Raw genomic sequence first — 7,754 nt, 5'->3', positions numbered from 1 at the left:
TGCGTTTAATGTTGTCCCAGAGGTCTCTGAGACTGTCCTCAGTTCTTTTCATTCTTTTTTCTTTATTCTGCTCTGCAGTAGTTATTTCCACTATTTTATATTCCAGGTCACTTATCCGTTCTTCTGCCTCAGTTATTCTACTGTTGATCTCATCTAGAGTATTTTTAATTTCATTTATTGTGTTGTTCATCGTTGCTTGTTTCATCTTTATTTCTTCTAGGTCCTTGTTAAATGTTTCTTGCATTTTGTCCATTCTATTTCCAAGATTTTGGATCATCTTTACTATCATTATTCTGAATTCTTTTTAGGTAGACTGTCTATTTTCTCTTCATTTTTTAGGTCTGGTGCATTTTTATCTTGCTCCTTCATCTGCTGTGTGTTTTTCTGTCTTCTCATTTTGCTTGTCTTACTGTGTTTGGGGTCTCCTTTTTGCAGGCTGCAGGTTCGTAGTTCCTGTTGTTTTTGATGTCTGTCTCCAGTGGCTAAGGTTGGTTCAGTGGGTTGTGTAGGCTTTCTGGTGGAGGGGACTAGTGCCTGCGTTCTGGTGGATGAGGCTGGATCTTGTCTCTCTAGTGGGCAGGTCCACGTCTGGTGGTGTTTTGGGGTGTCCGTGGACTTATTATTATTTTAGGCAGCCTCTCTGCTAATGGGTGGGGTTGTGTTCCTGTTTTGCTAGTTGTTTGGCATAGGTTGTCTAGCACTGTGGCTTGCTGGTCGTTGAGTGAAGCTGGGTGCTGGTGTTAAGATGGAGGTCACTGGGAGATTTCCGCCGTTTAATATTATGTGAAGCTGGGAGGTCTCTTGTTGACCAGTGTCCTGAAGTTGGCTCTCCTACCTCAGAGGCAGAGCCCTGACTCCTGGCTGTAGCACCAAGAGCCTTTCATCCACACGGCTCAGAATAAAAGGGAGAAAAAGTAGAGAGAATTAGTAGAAGTATGAGGAAAGAAAGAAGGAAAGGAGGAAAGGAGGGAAGGAAGAAAGAAGCAAAGAAGGAAAGAAAGGAGGGAGGGAGGGAGGGAGGGAGGAAGGAAGGAAGGAAGGAAGGAAGGAAGGAAGGAAGGAGGGAAAGAAGGAAAAAAGACAGAAAGAAAGAAGATACAGTAAAAATAAAATAAAGTATAATATAGTTATTGAATTAAAAAATATTTAGGAAAAAAAAAAAAAAAGGGCCGGATAGAACCTTAGGGCAAATGTTGGAAGTAAAGCTATACAGAGAAAATATTACACAGAAGCATACATATACACCTTCACAAAAAGAGGTAAAGGGGGAAAAATCATAAATCTTGCTCTCAGAGACCACCTCCTCAATTTGGGGTGATTCGTTGTCTAAAGGAGGGAAGGAAGGAAGGAAAGAAAGAAAGAAAGAACGAAGGTAAAGTATAATAAAGTTATTACAATTAAAATTAATTATTGAGGAAAAAAATTTTTTTTAAAAACCATGGACGGATAGAGCCCTAGGACAAATGGTGGAAGCAAGAGTATACAGACAAGATCTCACACAGAAGCATACACGTACACATTCACAAAAAGAGGAAAAGGGAAAAAAATCATAGATCTCGCTCCTAAATTCCACCTCTTCAATTTGGGATGATTCGCTGTCTATTCAGGTATTCCACAGATGCAGGGTATATCAAGTTGATTGTGGAGCTTTAATCCGCTGCTTCTGAGGCTGCTGGGAGAGATTTCCCTTTCTCTTCTTTGTTCTCACAGCTCACAGGAGCTCAGCTTTGGATTTGGCCCTGCCTCTGCGTGTAGGTCGCTGGAGGGCGTCTGTTTTTTGCTCAGACAGGACAGGGTTAAAGGAGCCGCTGATTCGGGGGCTCTGGCTCACTCAGGCCGGGGGTGGGGGGCGGAAGGAGGGGCACTGCGTGCGGGGCGGGCCTGCGGCGTCAGAGGCGGCGTGACGTTGCGGCAGAGGCCGGCGTGACGTTGCACCAGCCTGAGGCCCGCCGTGCGTTCTCCCGGGGAAGTTGTCCCTGGTTCCTGGGAACCTGGCAGTGGCGGGCTGCACAGGCTCCGCGGAAGAGGGGTGTGGAGAGTGACCTGTGCTCGCACACAGGCCCCTTGGTGGCGGCAGCAGCAGCCTTAGCGTCTCCCGCCCGTCTCTGGGGTCCGCGCTTTTAGCCGCGGCTCGCGCCCGTCTCTGGGGTTCGCGCTTTTAGCCGCGGCTCGCGCCCGTCTCTGGGGTTCGCTCTTTTAGCCGCGGCTCGCGCCCGTCTCTGGGGTTCGCGCTTTTAGCCGCGGCTCGCGCCCGTCTCTGGAGTTCCTTTAAGCAGCGCTCTTAAACCCCTCTCCTCGCGCACCAGGAAACAAAGAGGGAAGAAAAAGTCTCTTGCCTCTTCGGCAGGTGCAGGCTTTTCCCCGAACTCCCTCCCGGCTAGTCGTGGTGCACTAACCCCTTCAGGCTATGTTCAAGCCGCCAACTCCAGTCCTCTCCCTGGGCTCCGTCCAAAACCGAAACCCGAACCTCAGCTCGCAGCCCCGCCCGCCCCGGCGGGTGAGCAGACAAGCCTCTCGGGCTGGTGAGTGCCAGTCGGCACCGATCCTCTGTGCGGGAATCTCCCCGCTTTGCCCTCCGCACCCGTCGCTGTGCACTGCTCCGCGGTCCCGAAGCTCCCCCCTCCGCCTCCCGCAGTCTCCGCCCGCGGAGGGGCTTCTTAGTGTGTGGATACTTTTCCTCCTTCACAGCTCCCTCCCACTGGTGCAGGTTCCGTCCTTATTCTTTTGTCTCTGTTTTTTCTTTTTTTTCTTTTGCCCTACCCAGGTACGTGGGGAGTTTCTTGCCTTTTGGGAGGTCTGAGGTCTTCTGCCAGCCTTCAGTAGGTGTTCTGTAGGAGTTGTTCCACGTGTAGATGTATTTCTGGTGTATCCGTGGGGAGGAAGGCGATCTCCGCGTCTTACTCTTCCGCCATCTTTCTTCTTTTCAGCGGTATTTTCTTAATTTGATTTTAGTGTCTCTTACTGAACCGTCTTATCTGTTGTGTGTTTCTGCTCTCAATGTCATTAGGACATGACTCATTTTTAAAGGAAAACTGCACCGGATCACATGGTTGACCAATTGGAGAACAGCATCTGAAACTGGGGGCTGGTACCGACGCTTCTAATTCAAGCTGAGCACAAGGAGAATGGAGACGGGAGAGGCTGGACGGTTGTTTCCAGTCTGTTCCCAGACGGTCCCAAGGACTGACTTCCTGGGGCTCCTTCCTTGGAGGGCACTTTAGGGATCCACACTCAGAAGACGCGGTTAGTTGTGGCATTAAAACCCGTCAGGCCAGAGACAGTACTTCTGGTCTAGGAGAGTCTCCTGGAGAGGCGGGAGGTGGGTCGGCGCAGAGGCACAGGCCGCCATTGGGTCTTTGTTGCTGAGCACGGGCTTTCTCTAGTTGCAGCAAGCAGGGACTACTCTTTGTTGCGGTGCTCAGGCTTCTCATTGTGGTGGCTTCTCTTGTTGTGGAGCACGGGCTCTAGACGTGTGGACTTCATTAGTTGCAGCATGCAGGCTCAGTAGTTGTGGCTCACGGGCTCTAGAGCACAGGCCCAGTAGTTGTGGTGCACAGGCTTAGCTGCTCCGTGGCATGTGGGATCTTCCCAGACCAGGGCTGGAACCCGTGTCCCCTGCATTGGCAGGCAGATTCTTAACCACTGTGCCACCAGGGAAGCCTGAAAAGTACTTTTTATAATAACAAAATAGAAAATTAAAAAATTTTTTTAAATGTTATAGTCATGAAAGACAAAGGTTTAGAAACTGTTCCAAGTTGGAGTGACAACTAAATGCAATGCATGATCCAGGGTTGGATCTTGAACTCATAAAGGAAATTTTGGAGAAAATAGGCAAACTTTGAGTGGGATGTGTGGATTATATGGTCATGTTAGATGAATGTCAATTTCATAGTTTTGATTTTTGCATTGTAAATACACTCTAAATATTAAGGGTTACAGGGCATCACGTATGCAACTTATTTTCAAGTAGTTCAGGAAAAACTAAAACCCACCGTCAATGTATGTGTATGTATTTGTGTGTGTGTATGTGTGTGTGTGTGTGCATGTAGAGAGACAGAGAGTAAAAGAATGCAAATACGAACAATATCAACATTTTGAAAATCTGGCTGAAGGATATACAGAGCTCTATAGATCTTTGCACTACTTTTGCGAATTTTCTGTAAATCTGAAATTGTTTCAAAGCAAGAAAGGTTAAAAATTTAATACAAACCAAACAGAACAAAAAATCCTTTGAAAAGATGACACAAAAAATAGAAACTAGTTTTAAAGTTTCCAGTTATTATTAGTACAATACAATGTATTGATTTTATTAAATTACTAATAACTTTAACTAGTTTTAAAGTATTCTAGTTATTATTAGCACAAAACAATGTATCGATTTTATTAAAATACTAATAACTTTTTCAATATAAGACTATTAATACTTGTAGATATTTGTCCTGTCCTCTTCTTTATGAAACTGTTCCAGAGGAAAACCTTCAATGAACTTTTCATTCATAAAAAATTAAATTAAGTTTCCAGATCATAAAACCAACCCCTCTCTTAAAACATTAGATTTAAAACTTTTAAAAGTTTTAAAACTTTTTATGGGTTAACATTTAATATTTGAGAATTAATGAATCATAAGCAATTTAACAAATACATTTAACATCTATTTCCAACTGTTTGAAAGGTTTAAATTATTTTATTTAAGATAATGTTTACATTTTCTCAAGAAATAAAATAGAAATGCTTTCCTATAAGACACTTAAAGTCATGTTCTAATCCTTTTCCACATTTCTGGTTCTCCCTTCCCTGTTAGTTTCAAAAAGTAGGGTGACATCCTCAGAGTAGTCAGGATTTGGAATATCATGTAGGAGGAAGTGGTAATAGTTTTAACTGCAAAAAATTGTTCTTCCTGAGACCTTCCCCTCTACCCCCTCCTCTTTCGGATCCCCAAAGAATGGTAAACTGATACATTCGATGGCTTCCCTGGTGGCGCAGTGGTTAAGAATCTGCCTGCTAATGCAGGGGACACTGGTTCAAGCCCTGGTCCGGGAAGATCCCACATGCCGCGGAGCAGCGAAGCCCGTGCGCCACAACTACTGAGCCTGCGCTCTAGAGCCCACAAGCCACAACTACTGAGCCCGCGAGCCACAACTACTGAAGCCTGCTCACCTAGAGCTCGTGCTCCTCAACAAGAGAAGCCACCGCAATGAGAAACCCCTGCACCGCAACGAAGAGTAGCCCCTGCTTGCCACAACTAGAGAAGGCACGCGCACAGCAACAAAGACCCAATGCAGCCAAAAATTAATAACTAAAAAATAAATTTAAAAAAAATGATACAGTCGAGTCATTAGTGTCATAGAATAATCCCTCGCTGTCTCCTTACTTCAGCTCTTCTGACCTTTCTTGACCAGCTGACTCATGAAAAGGAAAGCCTGCTGTCCCAAAATTCAGAGGGATGGGGACTGTGCACTGACTTCAGAATAGCATGTGAAGGATTAATACACAATCACTTTAATTACACAAACAGACCACAAAATGCATATCAACATAGATTATGTTTTATTTGAGTATTTGTATTTCATTAGCGTGTAATACAGGTTATAATGATGGTTTATATAATTCTGAAAAAAGGTTCTTTTTTTTTTTTTTTTTTTGCCATACGCGGGACTCTCCCGTTGCGGAGCACAGGCTCCGGATGCGCAGGCTCAGCAGCCATGGCTCACGGGCCCAGCTGTTCCGCGGCCTGTGGGATCCTCCCAGACCAGGGCACGAACCCGCATCCCCTGCATCGGCAGGCGGACTCTCAACCACTGCACCACCAGGGAAGCCCCTGAAATAAGGTTCTTGAATAACATTGTGGCATGTCTCCCCAGAGCAACGGCCCTCAAACACTAAGAGCCACTTAATGAAGGTACCTACCAACAGCCCAAGTGCCCCAAAAACTCTGTCACAAATCTACTGTGTAGACAACATTACTGAGTACTGTGTTCTACACGTGAAATTTGACGAAGAAGAAAGCCACGTGCAAGAAATCACACTTCAGCAGTCTGCCCACGTACAGGTAATGAACCACAAGCATCCTCCGTGAACACTCCTCCACAGATGTACAAGATCAAAGTTCCCAGACCCACAGACATAGAAAACAAACTTGCCAAAAGGGGAAGGATGGGGGGAGGGATAAATTAGGAGTTTGGGATTAGTGAACAGAAGCCCTTTGATGTGCAAAGGGAAAAACCAAGCAATTGTGTTGCTTCAACTGAGAAAAATCTTTATCCAGAAGGATCCAGAAATCCTCTGATAGCCACTCCCACATTTGTGGCAGACAAAGTAGATCAAGACAAATAGGTCTTGATTCGGGATGCTTGTGAACTGGATGCAGCCTTTCATATATGAGGATGGTACCCTTCTCCTGACCACGGATTCCGAGGCTGAAACAAGCAGCTCTGGGCACACTGGCAAATGGAGTAACCTCCTTTGTCAACCTGAGTGAATCCCTTAACAGTGGTGATGCTTCAGAAATACAGTAGGAGGACCAATCTGCAAGTGAGATTACTCGGGCATGTAATACCTTAGCTAAAGCACTTAATACGACACAGCTCCTTGCCTCCAAGCCTGGCAGGTGGGATAGACACCAGTGGAGGAGGGAACATCTATGTCATCAGTAGAGACCAGTCCACACTCATCATTCAGGTCCAAGCCCTCCTCCTTTTAAACACTCACCTCACATGACGAGCCCAATTCTAGAGTATCTCAATGTGTACTACCTCTGCAAGTCTACGTTCTGCCTGCTTTTCCTCTCCATGCACTGGGCCAGGTCAACCCCAGCCCTTCAGGCACTTGGGAAGGACTGCAAAACCAGCCTGTTGCAAGCCTGCTGAAATGAGCTCTTCACCCCTGGACTGGCCCAGATCATGAGTTTTTCCATTACCTTGTGGCCATAGTCAATCGGCTGCAGAAGATATCCAGGAAGATAAACTTTCTGGCAAGCAGATAAAGCAAGTCGTGGAGCACATTTGGAAGCTTCAGGAGGTGTGTAAAAGTATGGCAAAGCTGGGTATAGAAGACATCTATGAGTCTGCATACCTTAAAGCTGTAGTTTTCTTTACCCCCCATCATCCAGGTTTGGCCAGCACAAGCCAGATTTTAAAATTCCAAGAAAGGCACAGATGGAGTTGCAGGATTATTTTCAGAAAACCTACCCAGAAGACACCTACTGATTGGTCCAGATTCTCAACCGCCTGCTGGCCCTCAGGCTGATGAGCTCTAACATAACCGAAGAACTTTTTTTACTGATCTCATTGTCAGTGTTTCCATAGACAGCATAATCCCCTACATCCTCAAGAAGATGGCAGAGTATGATGGCCAGATCACTGATGCCAATCTATGGAGCACACCACACACCTGCTGAGAAGCACAAGGGTCCTCCCAGGACCGCTCAGATACAAAGAAAATGAAGTCGTGGTATTTTGGTATGTGCAAATATTTCCAGTATGTTAGTCATTTCCTACCTGGTTTCTTCTTACCTGTTAATATCAGACACAAGCAACTAAAAGACTAATAGGCTCTTTTCCTGCCATAAGAAATGTTTTAATGCCTTTTGATGAAGCAGCAGATTTTGGAACAATCTTTTAACTCAATCTGTATTTAGAAATTGTCAAAATGCAAAAAACAATGTTTTTTAATGTCAGAGACTAGTATTAAAGAAAACTAAGAGAAAACTCTTGAAAAACAAAGAAGCCTTATATTCCATGGTAAATTCTAATTCA

At 45.2% G+C, this 7,754-nt stretch overlaps 1 pseudogene; it reads left to right on the top strand.

Annotated features, from left to right (window-relative positions):
- The window catches only part of LOC114890376, a 39,922-nt pseudogene extending 32,526 nt beyond the window's left edge, over positions 1-7,396 (top strand).
- The last annotated feature ends 358 nt before the right edge of the window (positions 7,397-7,754 follow it).

This window comes from Monodon monoceros, unplaced genomic scaffold, assembly GCF_005190385.1.
Source record: "Monodon monoceros isolate NGI ecotype Baffin Bay Population unplaced genomic scaffold, NGI_Narwhal_1 Super_Scaffold_11, whole genome shotgun sequence".
NCBI classification, from domain to species: Eukaryota; Metazoa; Chordata; class Mammalia; order Artiodactyla; family Monodontidae; genus Monodon; species Monodon monoceros.
This window is presented reverse-complemented; position numbering and strand designations above follow the sequence as displayed.